We start from the raw sequence: 22,052 nt of genomic DNA, 5'->3' as shown, positions 1-22,052 counted from the left end.
ACAGCGTCGCCAATACTGTGTGTGTTTCTATTTCTCTAACTGAACCACAAGGCTTTCCCGTATATCGGTCAAACGACCACACAACCAGTTAGTCAGTTCAAGTTCAAAGATGGTTTATTTACACATAAGGGTTACTTTGACATGCAACACAAAACACTACAAGTTAAACTACACCTATCAGCTACAATAACCTACAATTAACTTCAGGGCGACCGGCACTGTGCAGATTGATAAGGCCTTTATCTTGATCTCACGTGGCTGGTTTGAAGAAGTGGCTCTGTCTCTGCTGGGCTCATCCGTCAGGTAGCGATCGTTGGTCTTGAACTTGGCTGTCTGGTCGTTATGCTGCAGTTGGGCTGGCACAGGCCAGATCCAAAATAGTCTGGCACAGGCCGGGTACAAAAGAGACCGAACGCATGGCTGTGTCTCTTTTTATCCCTCGAGGGTTTTGTGCTCTTTGGGACAGTCCTTAATCTTGGACCCAATAATTCGACAGGCTTCGATCACTGCCTTCGAATTTGGCCAAAAAAGGGGCGGGTGCCTTGGTGGCTGGGCGGGTCCTTAGCGGTCATTGACCTTGGCGGTTGGGCTTTCTGAGTAAAGGGAGTGGCGCCGATCAGTCTGTGGCTGTCATGGTTTCTTGATTGGAGCTCTATTGTTCTGGGGAAATGGGCCATTAGAATGCAAACGAGCAGGGGTTTCGATCAGGTCTAGCTATCTGGGTTGCAAATTCACACAAGCTCTGTATCTATCCGAGTCCTGGGTTGGCCACAATTCCCATGGTCCTTTGCACGTGGCCATCTCAGATGGCTACATATCTTCTCCAGTGTTTTCTCGCAGCAGATTTCTGGAGACTCTAGGCCAATCCTGAAGGACTAGCAACTCTGCCCCTGCGTGGAACAGCTTGCATCTGCAGACAGACATCATGCTGGCGTGTATGAGAGAACGCACCAGCAGCAACCCAGTCTATCCATTAGCAGCCAGCTATAGTGAACAAGGTATTAATAAAACTATAAATATAAGTTATATTTACATTTAATTGACTACAAATTTGTGAAATTGTATATATGGTTTCCGTAAATGACACCAGGTTCCTTGTCCTGGATGCAGTGTAGCCCAGACAATAAGAAAATGATATAATTTAATTAATAAATAACCTTTATTGTCACAAGTAGGCTTACATTAACACTGCCTGAAGCGACTGTGAAAAGCCCCTAGTCGCCACATTCCGGCGCCTGTTCGGGTAAACTGAGGGAGAATTCAGAATTCTCAGCTGGTACGGAACTTGAACCCGTGCATCACGAACCAGCTGTCTAGCCCACTGAGCTAATTCCTAGAGGCTTTCAGGTTGCCATGAGAACCTGTGCTTTCAGTTTTTGGGGAGAGGGTTCTGCAGCTGGACTGAAGTGTCTTGTCATCCACTCGTGTTGTGGTCTCTCCACTTGATTGACTGGGGCAGGTCTCAGTAGCTGCCATGTACAGGCTTGTTAAAACGCAAAGAGCAGGGTGGTGCAGTGGTTAGTCTGGGTCACTGTCCATGTGGAGTTTGCACATTCTCCCCGATGTGCTGGGTAGGTGGATTGGCCACTCTAAATTGCCCCTTAATTGGGGGGAAAAAATTAAATGCAAAGAGCAAGAGGAGACCCTGGCATATGTATTGGGACCTACGGACTATTTGGAGATTAGAGTCATGGGGAGAAGGCTGACCACCCAAGCTCAGCTAAGAGTCGAAGTGGAAAAGCGGCCTTTTCTGGGTCTCAGGGTGAATACACAGAGAGCTGGGCCGCAGCCAAGTGGACGTATCTTATTTGTGCAATGCGGCCTGAGGGAGAGCTACTTCTTCGGGACATGGCACCAGGCAGCGTCAGGAGCTGGACCCGTCCCTGTGTCTGCAGAGATGAACTAGTGCTCTACTGGTGGGTCTCTCTGAGCTCTGCCAACCTTTGTTCTCTCACTCACTTGGCAACTCAGTGGATCAGATGCTAAATTATAGAAGCATTTCTCCATGTTCCTCATTTTTGAAAGTAAGCGGAAGTTTGAAAATTTGCTGCTGTGTTTCTCGCATTACAACACTTCAGGATCATGTAAAACGCTTTAGCACTTCCTGAGGTCATGCATGTATGATATAAAACTACAAATGACTCGCCTTTTTTATTGCACCTTTCATGATCTCCCGATATCGCAAACAGCTTCACAGCTAATGAAGTACTTTGGTACTTTGCTGTTGTATTGTAGGAATTGCAACAGCCAATATGCATACGGCAAGCTCACACAAAGAGCAAGGTGATAATGCCCAGATCATCCGTTTTCTTGCTTGTGGTAACTGGAGACCACAAATTAGGTAGTCGGATACGTTGTTTAAAAAGAAGGAACTTCTTTATATATAAAAAAACATTTTTTTTTTTTTTTTTAATTTAGATTACCCAATTATTTTTTCCAATTAAGGGGCAATTTAACATGGCCAATCCACCTACTGTGCACATTTTTGGGTTGTGGGGGCGAAACCCACGCAGACACGGGGAGAATGTGCAAACTCCACACGGACAGTGACCCAGAGCCGGGATCGAACCTGGGACCTCGGCGCCGTGAGTCGGTTGTGCTAACCACTAGGCCACCATGCTGCCCCTATAAAAAAACATTTAACAATAACAGTAATAATGTTGAAAACAGGAGCAGTAATAAAACAGGTTTTGGGGCGGCACAGTGGTTAGCACTGCTGCTTCTCGGCGCTGAGGTCCCAGGTTCGATCCCGGCCCTGGGTCACTGTCTGTGTGGAGTTTGCACATTCTCCCCGTGTCTGCGTGGGTTTCGCCCCCACAACCCAAAGATATGCAGAGTAGGTGGATTGGCCACGCTAAATTGCCCCTTAATTGGGAAAAAAAAAAGAATTGGGTACTCTAAATTTATTTTTAAAAATAAATATAAAGAAGGAACTTCTTTATATAAAAAGACAACATTTAACAATTATAGTAATAACGGTGAAAACAGGAGAAGTAGTAAAACAGGCCTTGGGGCGGCACGGTGGCGCAGCGGTTAGCACTGCTGCCTCACGCCGCCCAGAACCCGGGTTCGATTCCGGCCCCGGGTCACTGTCTGGGGGAGCTTCCACATTCTCCCCGTGTGGGTCTCACCCCCACAACCCAAAGATGTGCAGGGTAGGTGGATCGGCCACACCAAATTGCCTCTTAATTGGAAAAAAAATTGAATTGGGTATTTGAAGTTTAAAAAAATTTAAAACAGGTCTTGCTCACAGGGCACCAGTTGCAGACTGAAAAAGACTCTCCGCCCAACGCTCATACATGCTCAGAACCTTCAACAGACGCCAGCAGAATAATTGCACAGGAGAAAGGCTCATAAGAACACTCTGTAACAGTGATGTTATTGAGAGAAAAATAATGGCTGGCACCGGGAACTTGTCCGCTGCTCTTCTTCAAAATAGGGTCATGGGGTCTTTTACGCCCACCTGAGAGAGCAGCCGGAGCCTTGGTTTAATGTCACTTCTAACAGTGCAGCTCTCCCTCAATACTGCACTGGGAATGACAGCCTAGATTTATGTGCTCCAGTCTCTGAAGTGGGACTTGTACCCGCAATCATCTGATTTCAGTGGCACAAACCTTACCGCAGCTGAGCCACAGCTGACACATTAAAGTTGAAATGCAAGTTCTTGTTTTTATGATGCCAAAGTATCTCAGTTGTTTTATCTGCCCCTTCAGCTTTCTTACCCTGCCATCAAAAAAAATAAATGCCAATGTCTCATCTTTTCCTCACTCCGTCCAGGGTAACTTAATAATAGACTGGAGGGCAGCACGGCGGCACAGTAGGCCTCACAGCGCCGGGGTCCCAGGTTCGATCCTGGCTCTGGGTCACTGTCCGTGTGGAGTTTACACATTCTCCCCGTGTCTGCGTAGGTTTCGCCCCCACAACCCAAAGATGTGCAGGGTAGGTGGATTGGCCACGCTAAATTGCCCCTTAATTGGATAAAATGAATTGGATACTCTAAATTTTTTAAAAAACAAGTGTAAAAAAAATAATAGACTGGAGAAGGAATTAGGGTTGGTTTTAATGTTTCTCTCGTGTCTCTCAAGGACTTCTGACAGTTTAGAGGACTCCCCTCCACCTACCTCAGCAGTTTTCTCATTCCGCTGTAATATAACCTGTTTCCCTTTAATAATTCATTTGGTTTACTTTCAATCCAGTATTTATGACCATTTGGACATCCCCTTTAATGGAAAGAAGTCACCAACAAAGCTTCAAATTCTGGGACTGATAGTGTGAGGGATGCATCGAGACTAAAGGCGGCAGAAATCATTTCTTAATTTCAGGTAAACTTCTGCCTTCGTTGTTTAATGGTAAGAAAAAAATAAAGTGTATTCACAGCTTTGACCCTTCATCTGCTGAACCAGAAAATTAACAATCCGCGGTAGCACTGTGGTTAGCACTGTTGCTTCACAGCGCCAGGGTCCCGGGTTCGATTCCCGGCTTGGGTCACTGTTAGTGCGGAGTCTACACGTTCTCCCCGTGTCTGCGTGGTTTCCTCCAGCTGCTCCGGTTTCCTCACAAGTCCCGAAAGACGTGCTTGTTAAGTAAATTGGACATTTTTAATTCTTCCTCAGTGTACCCAAACAGGCGCTGGAGTGTGGTGACTAGGGGATTTTCACAGTAACTTCATTGCAGTGTTAATGTAAGCTGACTTGTGACACTAATAAAGATTCTTCTTATTATGACAACGATCTGAACTAGGGTGGAGAGAAGCAGCCATGGTCATCGTGCCTGAACTCATTCTAGAGAGTGTATGTGTTTGGACATCAGGTATACTGTACCATGAGTGCCCCTTCCATGGCCAACAAGTCCTAAAGTGGGACTTATAGAACAGTACAGCACAGAACAGGCCCTTCGGCCCTCGATGTTGTGCCGAGCAATGATCACCCCACTTAAACCCACATAACCCGTATCCCAACAATCCCCCCCATTAACCTTACACTACGGGCAATTTAGCATGGCCAATCCACCTAACCCGCACATCTTTGGACTGTGGGAGGAAACCGGAGCACCCGGAGGAAACCCACGCACACACGGGGAGGACGTGCAGACTCCACACAGACAGTGACCCAGCCGGGAATCGAACCTGGGACCCTGGAGCTGTGAAGCATTGATGCTAACCACCATGCTACCGTGAGGCCCCAAGCTTGAACCCAAAGCTTCTGGCTCAGAGTTAGGGGTACTACCCACTAAGCCACAAGACCTCTTTGTAGATAGGAAGAGGCTTTAAGACCATAAGACATAGGAACGGAGGTAAACCATTCAGCTCATCTAATCTGCTATGTCATTCATTGAGATCATGACTGATCTAGAGAGAATCATAGAATTTACAGAGTAGAAGAAGACCATTCAGCCCGTCGAGTGCACCGACCCTTGGAAAGGGTGCCCTACTTAAGCCCACGCCTCCACCCTATCTCCCAGTAACCCTACCTAATCTTTTTTTTTGGAAACTAAGGGCAATTTAGCATGGTCAATCCACCTAACCTGCACATCTTTAGACCGTGGGAGGAAACCGGAGCACCCGGAGGAAACCCACGCAGATACAGGGAGAACGCGCAGACTCCACACAGACAGTGACCCAAGCCAGGAATCGAACCTGGGACCCTGGAGCTGTGAAGCAACAGTGCCAACCACTGTGCTACCATGCCGTAACATTTTGCTAATGACAGGTGTTAAGCTAACTGTCCTACAGTTACCTGTTTTTTGTCGCCCTCCCTTTTTGAATGGGATGTTACATTGGCAGTTTTACAATCCTCTAGGATTTTTCCAGAATTTACGGATTCTTGGAACATTACAGTATCTATCTAACATTACAACATTGTTATGGACCAGGGTTTAGAGAACCCCAAAGTGTATCATGGAATTCACCTGACCCACAACTTTTAATAGATTGTGGTATGGGGAGCACACGGCCCACTCTACAGGTGTGGTACAGCAGAAATGGAAAAGTATTTTTTAAAGCAAAACAATGTTTATTCTATGAACTCAAGTTAACCTTTTTAAAACATACAGTGAACATCTTAGCAACCATCAATTCAAATACAGCCCCCAAAGAATACAACACTAAGTAATCCTTAATAACTTCCCAAACAACATCCAGAAGACAAAGGAAACATCTTTCAACAGAAGCACATCAGGTTTACATTCACTACTGAAAATATTTATAATTCTGAATTCACCAAATGATCAAGAGATAGTCTTTTGATGTCAGAGAGAACAGCAGTACACCTGCTTGGTCTGGCTTCAGCTCCAACACCGAAAACAACATTGAAACACACCCTGCAGCAAACAGCCTGAAACGAAAGTAAAAAGCTGACACAGCCCAGCTCCCCACACACTCTGACATCACTGATAAACACCCATTTCTTAAAGGTACATTTCCTAAACACCCATTTCTTAAAGGTACTCTCACATGACAACATCCACTATCACTGTACCTACTTACTTTAATATCCTGGATTGCAACCCATCAGGTCCAGGTGACTTATCGGAGTTTAGCCCCATTTGTTTCTCTCATACTTTTTTTCTAGTGATTGTAGGTTTGTAACATATCGCTTAGGTTAGGTATTGGCAACAACAAGACTGTACTTGTTGCATCAGGCAATGTCCTTCATAGCTGAATGCCTTGCTATTACTGCTTGGATTCACACACAAAAAGCCGGGACTTGGGGGAGGGTTCCAGAGAGCACCTGCTGCAGAGTGGAGATCGGAGGGAGAAAACTGCCACAATAAAGGTCTGGGCCACTCTGGCTTTTGCTCAAGTCTGTACTAACTTGATCTTCCTCTTGACTGAAGAGTCACTGGGAGCAAGCTAAGAAACTGATTGTCTTTTCACGCTGTTAGTGTCACGACCCCCGGGGCTGGTGCACAGTCAGTTCCAGTCCCGCTTGGCCCCGACTCGCAACACAGGTGAAATTAGATTTTATATTAACACCCGTGGCTTTGGGTTGAGTTAAATTGACCTCAGTCACCAGCTTTTTAAAACTTAAACACGAGCAACCTTTTATTATTTTTTTTTTTATAAATTTAGATTACCCAATTATTTTTTCCAATTAAGGGGCAATTTAGCGTGGCCAATACACCTACTCTGCACATTTTTGGGTTGTGGGGGCGAAACCCACGCAGACACGGGGAGAATGTGCAAACTCCACACGGACAGTGACCCAGAGCCGGGATCGAACCTGGGACCTCAGCGCCGTGAGGCGGTTGTGCTAACCACTAGGCCACCGTGCTGCCCTACAACCTTTTATTATTAACAGTAGTTAGAATTAAATAGGCCAAGGGTGGCACAGTGGTTAGCACTGCGGCCTCACGGCACCGAGGACCCGGGTTCGAATCCCGGCCCCAATTCACTGTCCGTGTGGAATTTCCACATTCTCCCCGTGTCTGCGTGGGTCTCACCCCTACAACCCAAAGATGTGCAGGGTAGGTGGATTGGCCATGCTAAATTGCCTCTTGATTGAAAAAAATAATTGGGTACTCTAAATTTATTCAAAAAAATAATAATTAAATAGGCCAAAATACAACTGGCTATCTGCTATCTGTTTCCCAACACCTCCCCCTCCCCCCACTCTCTGCACACACAGACAAGCAACACCGAGAGAAGAGGGTGGTTGGGTGATAAAGGAAATATAATAAAATAAATGGGTAGGGCATTCAGATTCAGATGGGTGTCTCCCAGTTAGTTTCTTTCTGGAGGTTGGGCCTTCAGTTGGGTTCTTCCTTTTCCTTCAGTTTGTAACGATCTTCACTGCAGCCTCACAGTGACAGCAGGCAACCGGCAGCAGAGAGAGGGAGAAAACACAGCTCCTCTTCCTTCCAGGGTCTAGGGGCTTCTGGCAGGTTCTCTCTCCGAAAAACAAAGCACCTGGCAGGAACCGATTGCTGACTGTTGTCAGGCAGAACACTGGGCGGGATTCTCCTTTGGCCGACGGCAAAATTGCAAAACGCAATTGGTCGGGGAATCGGTTTTGACGCCGAAATCGCGGCAGGTGCCGATTTGACGCCAAATCGCCATTCCCCATCACCTCGACAGCGGTGGCAATGCGGTCTGGAACACACGTACAGTAGACACCATTTGCATATCATTAGCGGACCCAACCTGCTATTCTCCGGGGCCTCCGCGATTCTCGGCCACCGATGGGCTGGGTTCCCGACGGCGGGGCTCGCTAGTGCTTTTGAAAATCGGGAAATCGGTGTGGCGGTTGCTGAGGGAGAGAGAGGGGGTACGGAAAGTGTCCCAACATCGCCATAGTTTGCTGACAGTTGTGCCGCTGGCTGGGATGCTTCAGCCAGGACCGAGGGGGGGGGGTCGACTGTGGGGTCGGGGTGGACGGGCACGGAACACCATTGCCGCAGCCGGCAAGGCAGCCATGCAGCTGCGCACACCGCTAACAGCCCACTTTGAACATAGTGCCACGGGTGGTATAGGTGTCCCCCTGGTCCCAGCCGACCCATCAGCTGTATGGGCCGCGCTGCAGCACAACCCATGTCATCTTGCTGGCTGGGATGAGTGTGTGGGGGGAGTATAATGCGTATATGCGGTGGCAGCTTGTCAGCCTTCCTAGTGTCATTGACGGACTTGGCGAATCCCGCACCGTTTTTCATTGGAATCGATTGTGTTCCACATGGCACCGGTGCTAGCCCCTCAGTAGTAGCAGAATCGGTCCCGCTGCGGCGCCAGTTTTTCTGTTGTGAAAGTCCACGAATTCTCCATCGGAGTAAACACCTAGTGTCAGACACGGAGAATCCTGCCCACTGTCCCTGGCCAACCCACCGGCCGCTAGTTAGCCAGTCAAGCTGGCTTCCTCCAAAACTGGTTCCCAAGACTTACTTGGTGTCGACCAGCCTGGGTTCTCTTCTCCAAAACACAAAACCTGGGAACACACTATCCTGGCAAGCACTCTTAGAACATAGAACATACAGTGCAGAAGGAGGCCATTCGACCCATCGAGACTGCACCGACCCACTGAAGCCCTCACTTCCACCCAACCCCTGTAACTCAATAACTCCATCTAACCTTTTTTGGTCACTAAGGGCAATTTAGCACGGCCAATCCACCTAACCTGCACGTCTTTGGACTGTGGGAGGAAACCGGAGCACCCGGAGCAAACCCATGCAGACACGGGGAGAACGTGCAGACTCCGCACAGACAGTGACCCAAGACGGGAATCGAACCTGGGACCCTGGCGCTGTGAAGCCACAGTGCTATTCACTTGTGCTACCGTGCTGCCCACTATGCCCTCTTCTGCTTAAAGGCACATTCCAACTATGGATCCACAGACCAAAACTAATAAAATAACATTTTTAAATTGGGAACAAAGGAAATAAACAGGAAGGACTTTTATGTTAGTTAATCATGGAACTGGAAGGACAACATACAAAACAACATGGTTAAAACAAACCTGGAAAGCAGAAAGAGAATGTTCCCTTCCCATCTGCTCGTATTACTTTTTTTTAAAGACAAATTTAGAGTAGCCAATTTTTTCTTTTCCAATTAAGGGGCAATTTAGCATGGCCAATCCACCTAGCCTGCATATCTTTGGGTTGTGGGAGGGCAGCATGGTGGCGCAGTGGGTTAGCCCTGCTGCCTTACGGCGCCGAGGTCCCAGGTTCGATCCCGGCTCTGGGTCACTGTCCGTGTGGAGTTTGTACATTCTCCCCGTGTTTGCGTGGGTTTCGCCTCCACAACCCAAAGTTGTGCAGGGTAGGTGGATTGGCCATGTTACATTGCCCCTTAATTGGAAAAAATGAATTGGGTACTCTAAATTTATTTTTAAAAAACCTGGGGAGCTGTGGAGGCCGAGATCTAGAACATTTTCCAGACTGAGATTAATAGGTTTTTAATCAGACGGGAAATTAAGGGTTACAGAGAGAAGGCAGGAAAATGGACTTAGTGATTGTTGGATCAGTTATGATCTTATTAAATGGCAGAGCAGGCTCGAAGGGCCGAATGGCCTGCTCCTGTTCCTATTTCGTACGATCTTCTGTTTTTGGGAGTTGCTGTGTGCAGAATTAAGCGCTTGTTTCCAATGAATTGGGTACTCTAAATTTAAAAAAAAAATCTTTGGGTTGTGGGGGTGAAACCCACGCAGACATGGGGAGAATGTGCAAACTCCACATGGACAGTGACCCAGGGTCGGGATTCGAACCGGAGTCCTCAGCACCATAGTCCCAGTGCGCCACATGTCACCCTTGTTCATCATACTTATGTTCTGATTGCAGCTGTAAGCAGAATCACAGGCTGTCGCCTTACAAGAAGTGACCTGAAGAGCTTTCTTCCCATGGTTCGTAAAACGTCCAACCATCTTCAGCAGCTTCATCAAAAGGTGAGAAGTGGGATGTTTGCTGCTGATTACACAATGCTTAACACTATTTGCAAATCCTCAGATACGAACCAGTCCCTCAGATACAAAATAGGCAGCAAGACAACTTTCAGGCTTGGATTGCGGATTAGCAAGTAACATTCACACTGTACCAGTGCCAGGTAATGACCAATAGGAGGTAGTCTAACCATCTCCCCATGACATTCAATGGAACCAGCATTGCTGAAATTCCCACTATTAACATCCTTGGGGTTACCATTAACCAAACATTGAATTGGACCAACCTTTTAAACAGTAAGTAAAGTCACCATCGTCCCAGATGACCATAGGCTGCTTTCCCCTTTTGAGGGGGAGAGAGCTGACTGGTGGTGGTTTAACCTGTGGGTCACCACACCTCAGGCAAGGGGCCAAGGTGGAGAAGACGGGGCGAATAACCTCAGCCGGTACGGGGATTGACCCCGTGCTAGTGGCCTTGCTCTGCATCACAAGCTACCTGTCCGGCCAACTGACCTAAACCAACAACCTTTTAAATACTTTGACTCCAGGCGCAAGGCCTAGACTGGGAATTCTGTAGGGAACAACTCACCTCCTGACCTCTCCCCCAAAAGCCTGTCCACCATAGTCAAGGCACCAATCAGGAGTGTGATGGAATACTCTCCACTCGATGAGTGCAGCTCCAACAACACTCAAGAAGCTCAACACCATCCAGGACAAAGCAGCCCCGCTTGATTGGCACCCCATCCACCATCTTAAACATTCACTTCCTCCTCTAGCAACATACAGTGTGCACTCTATACAAGAGTAGCACAGTGGTTAGCACTGCCTCTTCACAGCGCCTGGGTCCCAGGTTTGATTCCCGCTTAGGTCACTGTCTGTGTGGAGTCTGCACGTTCTCCCCGTGTCTGCGTGTGTTTCCTCCGGGTGCTCCGGTTTCCTCCCACAAGTCCCGAAAGACGTGCTGTTAGGTGAATTGGACATTGTGAATTCTCCCTCTGCGTACCCGAACAGGTGCCGGAATGTGGCAACTAGGGGATTTTCACGGTTATGTCATTGCAGTGTTAATGTAAGCCGACTTGAGACAATAAGGATTATTATTATTTATCCACTACAGTAACTTACCAAGGCTCCTTTGATAGTATCTTCCAAACCCACAACCTCGACCATCTAGAGGGACTAGGGCAGAAGACACATGGGAACGCCACCACATGGAGGTTCCCCTCCAAGCCACACGCCGTCCTGACTTGGAAATATATTGGCCGTTCCTTCACAGTCGCTGGGTTAAAATCCCTTCTTAACAGCACTGTGGGTGTACTTACACCACCATGGACTGCAATGGTTCAAGAAAACAGGCCCCCACCACCTTCCCAAAAGCAAGCAGGAATGGGCAACAAATGTAGGTATTGCTAGTAATGCTCGCATTCCATAGAATTTATCATAGAATTTACAGTGCAGAAGGAGGCCATTCAGCCCATCGAGTCTGCACCGGCTCTTGGGAAGAGCACCCTACCCAAGGTCAACAACTCCACCCTATCCCCATAACCCAGTAACCCCACCCAACATTAAGGGCAATTTTGGACACTAAGGGCAATTTATCATGGCCAATCCACCTAACCTGCACATCTTTGGACTGTGGGAGGAAACCGGAGCACCCGGAGGAAACCCACGCACACACGGGGAGGATGTGCAGACTCCGCACAGACAGTGACCCAAGCCGGAATCGAACCTGGGACCCTGGAGCTGTGAAGCGATTGTGCTATCCACATAATCCATATAATAATAAAATTAGGGTTAAGGTTATGGTTTCATCTCTGAGTCAGAAGGCCCTGGAAACAATCTCCATTCCATAGGAACATAAGAATGGAAGTATGACGTTTGGCTCCTTGAGCCTATTCCACCAATCAGGGAGGACTATGACCCAACTGCATAAATCCACCTTTAATCCGTATCCCTTCATACCTTTCAACCTCTTATTTAACATTAACAACTGACCTTGCATGTACTGTCATTTGCAGAAGAGAATCCCATACTTCTACCACACTTGATGTTGTAGAATCTCACTCTTGAAAGACCTGGGTCTTTTTTTTTAGGCTACATTTCCTGGACCCAGAATATCCCCAGCCAGGTCTCCCAATGCTGGTAACACAGTCGAGACAAGGTACTAAGGCGAACGTGTCTGTTCTGATTTCTCCCAATCCCGCCTCACTCTCCAAAAAGTATCAAGTTACACCCCCCCCCCTTTCCCCCCCTCTCTTGCTGCTGGGTTTTGAGGTGGAAGGGGAACATTAAATTGCATGAATGGGATTCTCTCCAGGATCCCACCTTCCCCAACCCCCAACATAGAAGCAATTTTATGATGGGCATAGGGGAGCCCTGTTCTTGCCCTAATTAAAGCACTTAAGTGGCCACTTGAGAGCCTTTTCCCACCCAACCTTAATTTTTAGGTTGGCGGGGAGATGACAGGTCGGTGATGGGATAGAAACATTTTAAAACTTGCATCTCTGGTGGGAAAGGGAAGGGAGGGGGTACCTCCATCGGAAGCTCTCTTGAGATTGCGGACTCCTTCCTATGAAAGCCGGAGACCCTAGGACTACCCCCCGCTCAATACACCTATCCCCTGGGATCCCAATTGCCCCCCTCTTGACCCTCCCCGGTATCCTCTGCTCACCTCTCCCTGGGATCACCACTTACATGGCCTCCATGTCTTGACACTTGGTCCCAGGCAAGTCACTGCAGTGTCTCTTTTGGCCATGGTGACGGACGGAAGTCCCGTTGCTTGTTACAATGTAAAATGGTTTGCAGGCCTGCATGGATGTGGCGGGGATGAAATGAAATAAAAATCGCTTATTATCACGAGTCGGCTTCAAATGAAGTTACTGTGAAAAGCCCCTAGTCGCCACATTCCGGCGCCTGTTCGGGGAGGCTGTTACGGGAATTGAACCGTGCTGCTGGCCTGCTTGGTCTGCTTTCAAAGCCAGCGATTTAGCACTGTGCTATGTCCCTTGGCGACTCTCCAGATGGCTGAGTCCCTGCCATGCAAAGGAAAGCCCGAGAAACCTCTTGTCACCTCCTCCATCTGTACAACACTTTGGGATTTCTGCAGCGCCTCCCATTCTGACCTCCTGACCATCCCTGATGCACCTCAGCAGCTTGTTCAGAAGTGCTGGACAAAGAGGTCATTTTCAAAGTTGGACAGGATGGAGTGGCAGGCTGGGGTCATAGCTCTCTCTCAGGGGTAGCACCCTAGCCAGAAGGTTGTACAAATCCCATGACAAGGTAAGGGTTAGGGATATCTGTGCTTTACAGTATAAAAGATTACGAAAGCAAAATGCATGTAATCGGAGATAAAAAACAGAAGGTGCTGGAAATACTCAGCAAGTGAGGCAGCATCTGTGGGGAAAGTTTTCATTAAAATATGTTGTCAGGGCGGCATATGGCGCAGTGGTTAGCACTAGGACTGCGGCGCTGAGGGCCCAGGTTCGATCCCGGCTCTGGGTCAATGTCCGTGTGGAGTTTGCACATTCTCCCCATGTCTGCGTGGGTTTCACCCCCACAACCCAGATGTGCAGGCTAGGTGGATTGGCCACGCTAAACTGCCCCTTAATTGGAAAAAAAAAATTGGGTACTCTAAAATTTAAAAATATATAAATTGTCCATCTATTTACCCTGCACCATCAAAAGACCATCTTTCAGATGAGCTGTTAATAATAATAATCTTTATTGTCAGAAGTAGGCTTACATTAACACTACAATGAAGTTACTGTGAAGAGCCCCTAGTCGCCACATTCCGGCGCCTGTTCGGGTACACGGAGGGAGAATTCAGAATGTCCATTTCACCTAACAGCGCGTCTTTCGGGACTTGTGGGAGGAAATCGGAGCTCCCGGAGGAAACCCACGCAGTCACAGGGAGAACGTGCAGACTCCGCACAGACAGTGACCCAAGCCGGGAATCGAACCCGGGACCCTGGCCTCGTGAAGCAACAGTGCGGACCACTGTGCCACCGTGCCGCCCCACATTGATGCTGATCCAGTCGGTCTTCTCAGCTGGCTGTAAAAGAGCCTGTGGCGCAATTCAAAACGGGGGGAGGTCTCCCTGTCTACTGGCCAATGCTTAAACCTTCAACCAACATCAGTCTTAAAACAAGGAAGAAATTATTTCTGTGCTGTGCGCAAATTGCTGCCAAATTTTCCTGCATTACAACAGTGTTTCGGAAGGTCCCGAGATCTTAAAGGTGGTGTACAGCTGCAAGCCCGTGCTTTCTTCATTGTTATGGCAGCCAGAAGGGTAGAGACTGTGTCTGATTCTGATATCAAATTAGCTGCCAGGAAATTCCGCTCTACATTTAACTCATTGAAGTCTTGGAAACAGTCAGAGCCAATACCTTATGACTTTGAACTGACTGACCGGAACATATTCTTTGAAGGATAAAGTCCTTTCAGCAACAAAACCTTGCATGCAAAGCACCTGTGTGCTTTTATATATTTTAACACCCAGCTGGTCAGGATGAATGCTTCCATCCCCAGATCATTTTTCCACACTTGAATTTTAATTGGGAAAGAAAGTGTGGGAGGTGTCAGTGCTCTCTGCCAGCCTGACCCGACTGGTTGATCGTACAGGCATTCTGCTCTGCTGACCAATGTCTTATTTATTTAGAGTCTGACTCCAAACCCAAGCATAATGGAGACTGTTTTAGCTACTAGTGCAACTGAGAATGTCCTTCACTTAGGCGGTTGGAGAGAAAAGGGGCATAGTTACACCAGAAACACACTCCCGATTGGGGTGAAAGTGCGAGTGAGTGGAGAAACTGATGGGGGAGGGGGGGGGGGAGAGAGAGAGAGAGAGGTTCATGAGCAGGTTAGCATTGCCATCAATGGAAATAAAAAGTGAAAAGGTTTGCGTTGATGTAACACATGTTATGACCTCAGGACACCCCAAAGCACTTTCATAGAATTCACAGTGCAGAAGGAGGCCATTCGGCCCATCGAGTCTGCACTGGCCCTTGGAACGAGCACCCCACTTAAGCCCACACCGCCACTCTATCCCCATGACCCAGTAACCCTACCTAACCTTTTTGGACACTCAGGGCAATTTAGCACTTTCTAGTCACTGAGATACGTATCAGGTGTAGTTACCTGTAAGTTAACAAACATGGTACACAGTTTGTACACAGCACGATATAACAGACAGCAATCAAAGAAGTGACCAGATTACTTGATTCTTTTTTAAGATGTTGGTTAATAATAATCATATAATAATCGCTTATTGCCACAAGTAGTCTTCAATGAAGTTACTGTGAAAAGCCCCTAGTCGCCACATTCTGGCACCTGTTCAGGGAGGCCGGTACGGGAATTGAACCCGCGCTGCTGGCCTTGTTCTGCATTACAAGCCAACTGTGCTAAACCAGCCCCATAAATAAATAGATTAATATTGGTAAGGACACAAGAGCAGATCAGATGCTTAGAATTTTGCAGAGACTAGTTCGCCTCCTGACTCACCAAAGCCTTTCCATCGTCTACAAGGCACAAGTCTTTAGGGCGGCACGGTGGCACAGTAGTTGGCACTGCTGCCTCACAGCGCCAGGGACCTGGGTTCAATTCCAGCCTCCGTGTCTGTGGAGCTTGCACCTTCTCCCTGTGTCAGCGTGGGTTTCCTCCAGGTGCTCCAGCTTCCTCCCACAGCCCAAAGATATAGAGTATAGAGAAATACAGCACAGAACAGGCCCTTCGGCCCACGATGTTGCGCCGAACTTTTGTCCTAGGTTAATCATAGAATTTTGGACAATTTGTCATGGCCAATCCACCCAACCTGCACATCTTTGGACTGTGGGAGGAAACCGGAGTACCCGGAGGAAACCCACGCAGTCACGGGGAGGATGTGCAGACTCCACACAGACAGTGACCCAAGTCGAAATCGAACTTGGGACCCTGGAGCTGTGAAGCAATTGTGCTATCCACAATGCTACCGTGCTGCCCTTAAGAAGTTAACCTACACTCCCTTATTCTACCCTAATCCAAGTACCTATCCAATAGCCGCTTGAAGGTCCATAAATTTTCCGACTCAACTACTACCACAGGCAGTGCATTCCATGCCCCCACTACTCTCTGGGTAAAGAACCTACCTCTGACATCCCCTCTATATCTTCCACCATTTATCTTAAATTTATGTCCCCTTGTAATGGTGTGTTCCACCCGGGGAAAAAGTCTCTGACTGTCTACTCTATCTATTCCCCTGATCATCTTATAAACCTCTATCAAGTCGCCCCTCATCCTTCTCCGTTCCAAAGAGAAAAGGCCCAGCACCCTCAATCTTTCCTCGTATGACCTACTCTCCATTCCAGGCAACATCCTGGTAAATCTCCTCTGCACCTTTTCCAAAGCTTCCACATCCTTCCTAAAATGAGGTGACCAGAACTGCACACAGTACTCCAAATGTGGCCTGACCAAGGTTTTGTACAGCTGCATCATCACCTCACGGCTCTTAAATTCAATCCCTCTGCTAATGAACGCTAGCACACCATAGGCCTTCTTCACAGCTCTATCCACTTGAGTGGCAACTTTCAAAGAACAATGAACATAGACCCCAAGATCTCTCTGCTCCTCCACATTGCCAAGAACAGATGTGCAGGTTAGGTGGATTGGCCTTGCTAAATTGCCCCTCATTGTCCAAAGATGTGCAGGTTAATGGGGTTTCGGGGATAGGCTGGGGGAATGTGCCTAGGAAGGGTGCTCCTTTGGAGGGTCAGTGGAGACTCGATGGGCCGAATGGCCTCTTTCTGCGCTGTAGGGATTCTGTGGATACTTAGAATCCCTACAGTGCAAGCGGAGGCCATTCGGCCAATCTGTAGCGACCCTCTGAAAGAGCACCCTACCTAGGGTCAGGCCCCCACCCTACCCCAGTAACCCAATCCAACCGTTTGAATACTAAGGGTAATTTAGCATGGCCAATCCACCTAACCTGCACATCTCTGGACTGTGGGAGGAAACCGGAGCACCCGGAAGAAACCCAGGCTGACACGGGGAGAACATGCAGACTCCACGCAGTCAGCCGAGGCCTGAATTGAACCAGGCGCTGTGAGGCAGCAGCGCTAACCACTGTGCCACCGTGCCGACCTTCTATGGAAGTCAGGACTGTGATGGAATACTGTCCACTTGCCTGGATGAATGAAGCTCCATTAACACTCAAGCTCAACACCATTCCAGGATAAAGCTTGATTGACACCCCACCCACCACCTTAAACATTGACTCCCTCCATCACCGACACACAGTGACAACAGTGTGTACCATCTACAAGATGCACTGCAGGAACTTACCAAGGATCCTTCAACAGCACCTTCCACACCCAGGACATCTACCATCGAGAAGAACAAGGGCAGCAGATGCATGGGAACACTGCCAACTGCAAGTTCCCCTCCAAGGCGCACATCATCTTGACCCGGAATTACATCACTGCCCCTTGACCATTGCTGGGTCAAAATTCTGGAATTCCTCAGCACTGTGGTGTAGCTACACCGCATGGATACAGTGGCTCAAAACGGCAGGTCAGTATCGCCCTCTGGAGGGCAATTAGGGATCGGCAACAAATGCTGCCCGAGCCAGCAATGCTCACATCCTGGGAAAGAATTTTAAATGACACCGGGTTAGACCACCCCCTGCTGCCCTTCAAAAGTGTGCTGGTATCTTTAACGTCCCCCTGAGATACCGGACGGGGGTATCAAATTGACATCTTGTCCGAGAGATGATACATCCAACAATGCAGCTGGCACGCCATTGGTAGCGACACTGGAGCGTCAACTTGGGTTTTGGATGAGTCTTGAACCAGTGACCTCTGACCCCCTCAGAGAGGGCGTGCGCTCCGAAAGAATCATCGAAGAAGCTGACAGTCTTCAGTAACTGGAGTTTTGCTTGGGCACAACACCACATATTGATACAAACATGACTATCTCAAATGGCTGTGCTGAAAATGGTATTTATCCAGCAATCAAATTATGGTAATTCCCCCAGAGTGCTAATCCAGGTCAGTGTCATTTGTGTCGGGCACTTTTGTGCTGGGCTCAGATATTTTTCTGAGCTATAAGTTTCTTTTTTTTTAATACATTTACAGTATCCATTTTTTTTTTACCCCAATTAAGGGGCAATGTAGCATGGCCAATCCACCTATCCACATCTTTTTTAGGTTGTGGGGGTGAGATCCATGCAGACACGGGGAGAATGTGAGGCAGTGGTATAGTGTTATTGTCACTGAACTGATAATCCAGAGACCCAGGGTGATGATCTGGGGACCCGGGTTCAAATCCTGCCACGGCAACTGATGGAATTTGAACTCAATAAAATATCTAGAATTAAAAATTAAATGATGACCATGAATCGATTGTCGTAAAAACCCATCTGGTTCACTCGTGTCCTTCAGGGAGGGAAATCTGCCGTCCTTACCTGGTCTGGCCTACATGTGACTCCAGATCCACTGCAATGTGGTTGACTCTTAACTGCCCCCTCAAGGGCAATTAGGGATGTGCAGTAAATGGTGGCACAGCCTACGTCGCCCACGTCCCAAGAACAACTTTTTTAAAAATGTGCAAGCTCCACACGGGCAGTGACCCAGCGCCGGGATCGAACCCGGGTCCTCAGTACCGTGAGGCAACAGTGCTAACCACTACACCACCATGCTGCCCTTTAGCTACAAGCTTCAATCCTCCAGCAATGCTAAATTTCAGTCAATCCTTCCCCACCCAGTCATCTGTGCAAATAAAATAAATACAATTGTTAACACACAGTTGTTGGGAATACCCAAGTAAAGGCCCAAGTCCCATGGTATAGAGCCGTGGAAAAGAGGAAAACAGAAGCTTGAGGCCAACCAGAAGGTGAGGTTTAGTGAATGCCAAGCTTACAACTTAAAAGTTTATTAAATTGTAAAAGGAAGGGGAGCCTGAGGAAGGCAAGGGCAAGACAGAAGTCCTGGGAAAGAAAGAGAGTAAGCAGACACTTTGATGAGCCTGGACATTAACACAATGTGAAAGCGGTGCAGGAAGAGGAAAACACTAAATGAGTAAGGCCAGAAAGATTGCATACCGCTTGAAAATTTATTGGGCAAAAAGGAAATCAAAAGTCATGGGGATAAGTGGAGTTCATCTAGAAATAGTCCTTGGGTACTGTCCCTCTCTCTTTCATATCTTCCATCATCCTCAAAACACCAATTCTTGACCCCCACCTCCCTTGCAAACTACCACTCCATCTCCAACCTTACCTTCCTCTCTAAAGTCCTTTGACCTTCCAAGTCCATGCCCACGTTTCCTAGAACTTCATATTTGAATCCCTCCAATCAAGCATCCACCCTGCCACAAGACTGAAATCACTCCTATCAAAGCTGTAAGTGACATCCTGTGTGTGTGTGTGTGCTTGACAAAGGAGAACCTTCCTTTCTCACCCTTCTCAAAGTGTCTGACACGGTTGAGGGTGACACGGTGGCAGAGTGGTTAGCTCTGCTGCCTCACAGCGGCAGGTACCCGAGTTCGATTCCGACCTCGGGTGACTGTGCGGAGTCTGCACTTTCTCCCTGTGACTGCATGCGTTTCCTCCGGGTGCTCCGGTTTCCTCCCACAGTCCAAAGATGTGCAGGTTAGGTGGATTGACCATGATTAATGTGCGGGGTTACGGGGATAGGGCGGGGGGAGTGGGCCGAGGTCGAGTCCTGTTTTGGAGGGTCAGTGCAGACCTGATGGGCCGAATGGCTTCCTTTTGCACTGTAGGGATTCAATGATCTATGACTACACCACCCTCCAACGCCTCTCCACAATCATCCAGTTGAGTGGGGCTGCCGTTGCCTGATTCCATTCTCACCTATTCAGCCGTAGCCAGAGAATCACCTGCAATGGCTTCTCTCGCTCCCGCACTGGTTCCAATTAAGGGGTAATTTAGCCTGGCCAATCCACCCTACCCTGCACATCTTTGGGTTGTGGGGATGAAACCCACGCAGACACGGGGAGAATGTGCAAACTCTACACGGACAGTGACCCGGGGCTGGGATTGAACCGGTGTCCTCGGTGTCGTGAGGCAACAGTGCTAACCACTGCGCCACCGTGCCACTCCCAGTATCCAGGAATCTAACCATGACCCCTCCCCGCCTTTTCTCAGTTACATTATACCCTTCTGAAAACACAGCATGCTTTCCACATGTATGCTAATGTCATCCCGCTGCTCTTCACCACAAACTCATTCGACCCCTTTCACTGTTTCAATTGCTTATCTGATACTGGATGAGAATAAATTTCCTCCAACTAAATATTGGGAAGACCAAAGACATTGTCTTCAGTCTCTGCCGCAAACTCCATTCTCTAGCCATTGTGACAGCCTGTCTGAGACCAGACTGTTTGTAACCTTGGTGTAGGTATGGCCGCAGGATGAACCTCCAACCACACATCCGCACCACCGCAAAGACCATTGATTCCCATCCTTGCAACATCATCTGACCCTGCCCTTTCCTCAGTCCACCTACTGCTGAAACCCTCTCCCAAGAGCCGCTGCAGACTCAATGGGCTGAATGGCTTCCTTCTGCACTGTAAATTCTATGAAATGAAAAAAAGGATATTCCACGTATTTGTTACCTGTATTCTTGACTGTTCCAGTGCACTTCTTGCTGGCCTCCCAAGTTTTACCCACTGTACATAGAACAGTACAGCACAGAACAGGCCCTCGATGATGTGCCGAGCTTTGTCCGAAACCAAGATCAAGCTATCCCACTCCCTGTTATTCTGGTGTGCTCCATGTGCCTATCCAATAACCGCTTGAAAGTTCACAGCAGGCAGTCCATTCCACACTCTAACCACTCTCTGAGTAAAGAACCTACCTCGGATATCCCTCCTATATCTCCCACCCTGAATCTTATAGTTATGCCCCCTTGTAACAGCTACATCCACCCGAGGAAATAATCTCTGAACGTCCACTCTATTCCCCCTCATCATCTTATAAACCTCTATTAAGTCGCCTCTCATCCTCCTCTGCTCCAAAGAGAAAAGCCCGAGCTCCCTCAGCCTTTCCTCCTAAGGCCTACCCTCCAATCCAGGCAGCATCCTGGTAAATCTCCTTTGCACCCTTTCCAATGCTTCCACATCCTTCCTACAATGAGGTGACCAGGACTGCACACAATACTCCAAATGTGGTCTCAACAGGGTCCTGTACAGTTGCAGCATAACCTCAGGGCTCTTAAACTTGGAAATATATCGTCCATTCCTTCATGTAGATTTGAGGTCATCCACAACTCTGCTACCTGTTTCCTAACTCACAGAATGTCCCGTTCACCCATCACCTCTGTGCCTGCCGGCCTGCCTGCCAGTTAAGCAAAGCCTCAATTTTAAAATCACCGACCTTGTTTTCAAATCCCCCTGCGGCTTCGCATCTCTGTAATCTCCTCCAAACCTGCAACCCTACAAGGTGCCTGCGCACTTTAATTCAGGCCTCTGGGAACAACCCCGGTTTTAATCGCCCACTCACTACAAGTGAAATGAAAATCGCTTATTGTCACGAGTAGGCTTCAAATGAAGTTACTGTGAAAAGCCCCTCGTCTCCACATTCCGGCGCCTGTCCGGGGAGGCTGGTACGGGAAGTGGCCGTGCCTTCAGGTGCCTGGGCCTTAAGTTCTGGAGTTCTCTCCCTGAACCTCTACCTCTCTTTCCTCCTTTAAGATGCTCCTTCAAACA

The 22,052-nt window shown here is 48.2% G+C and overlaps 1 protein-coding gene across 5 annotated transcripts in view; it reads left to right on the top strand.

Moving 5' to 3' along the window:
• Positions 1-22,052, top strand: part of LOC119958000 (fukutin related protein) — a 35,551-nt gene that overhangs the window by 10,649 nt on the left and 2,850 nt on the right. The window contains exons 1-3 of one of the 5 annotated variants that reach the window (XM_038786252.1): positions 841-998; positions 4,197-4,322; positions 10,264-10,367. The exons of 1 other annotated variant lie outside the window; for it this stretch is intronic. The gene's annotated coding sequence lies outside the window, so the exon portion shown is untranslated. Of the gene's footprint in view, positions 1-840; positions 999-4,196; positions 4,323-10,263; positions 10,368-22,052 lie in introns of those variants that run through there. 3 more of the 5 variants (XM_038786251.1, XM_038786254.1, XM_038786253.1) reach the window with 3 other exon arrangements.

This window comes from Scyliorhinus canicula, chromosome 27 (genome assembly GCF_902713615.1).
Source record: "Scyliorhinus canicula chromosome 27, sScyCan1.1, whole genome shotgun sequence".
In the NCBI taxonomy this organism is placed as follows: Eukaryota; Metazoa; Chordata; class Chondrichthyes; order Carcharhiniformes; family Scyliorhinidae; genus Scyliorhinus; species Scyliorhinus canicula.
The sequence above is the reverse complement of the archived record's forward strand: the minus strand, read 5'-3'. Positions and strand labels throughout refer to the sequence as shown.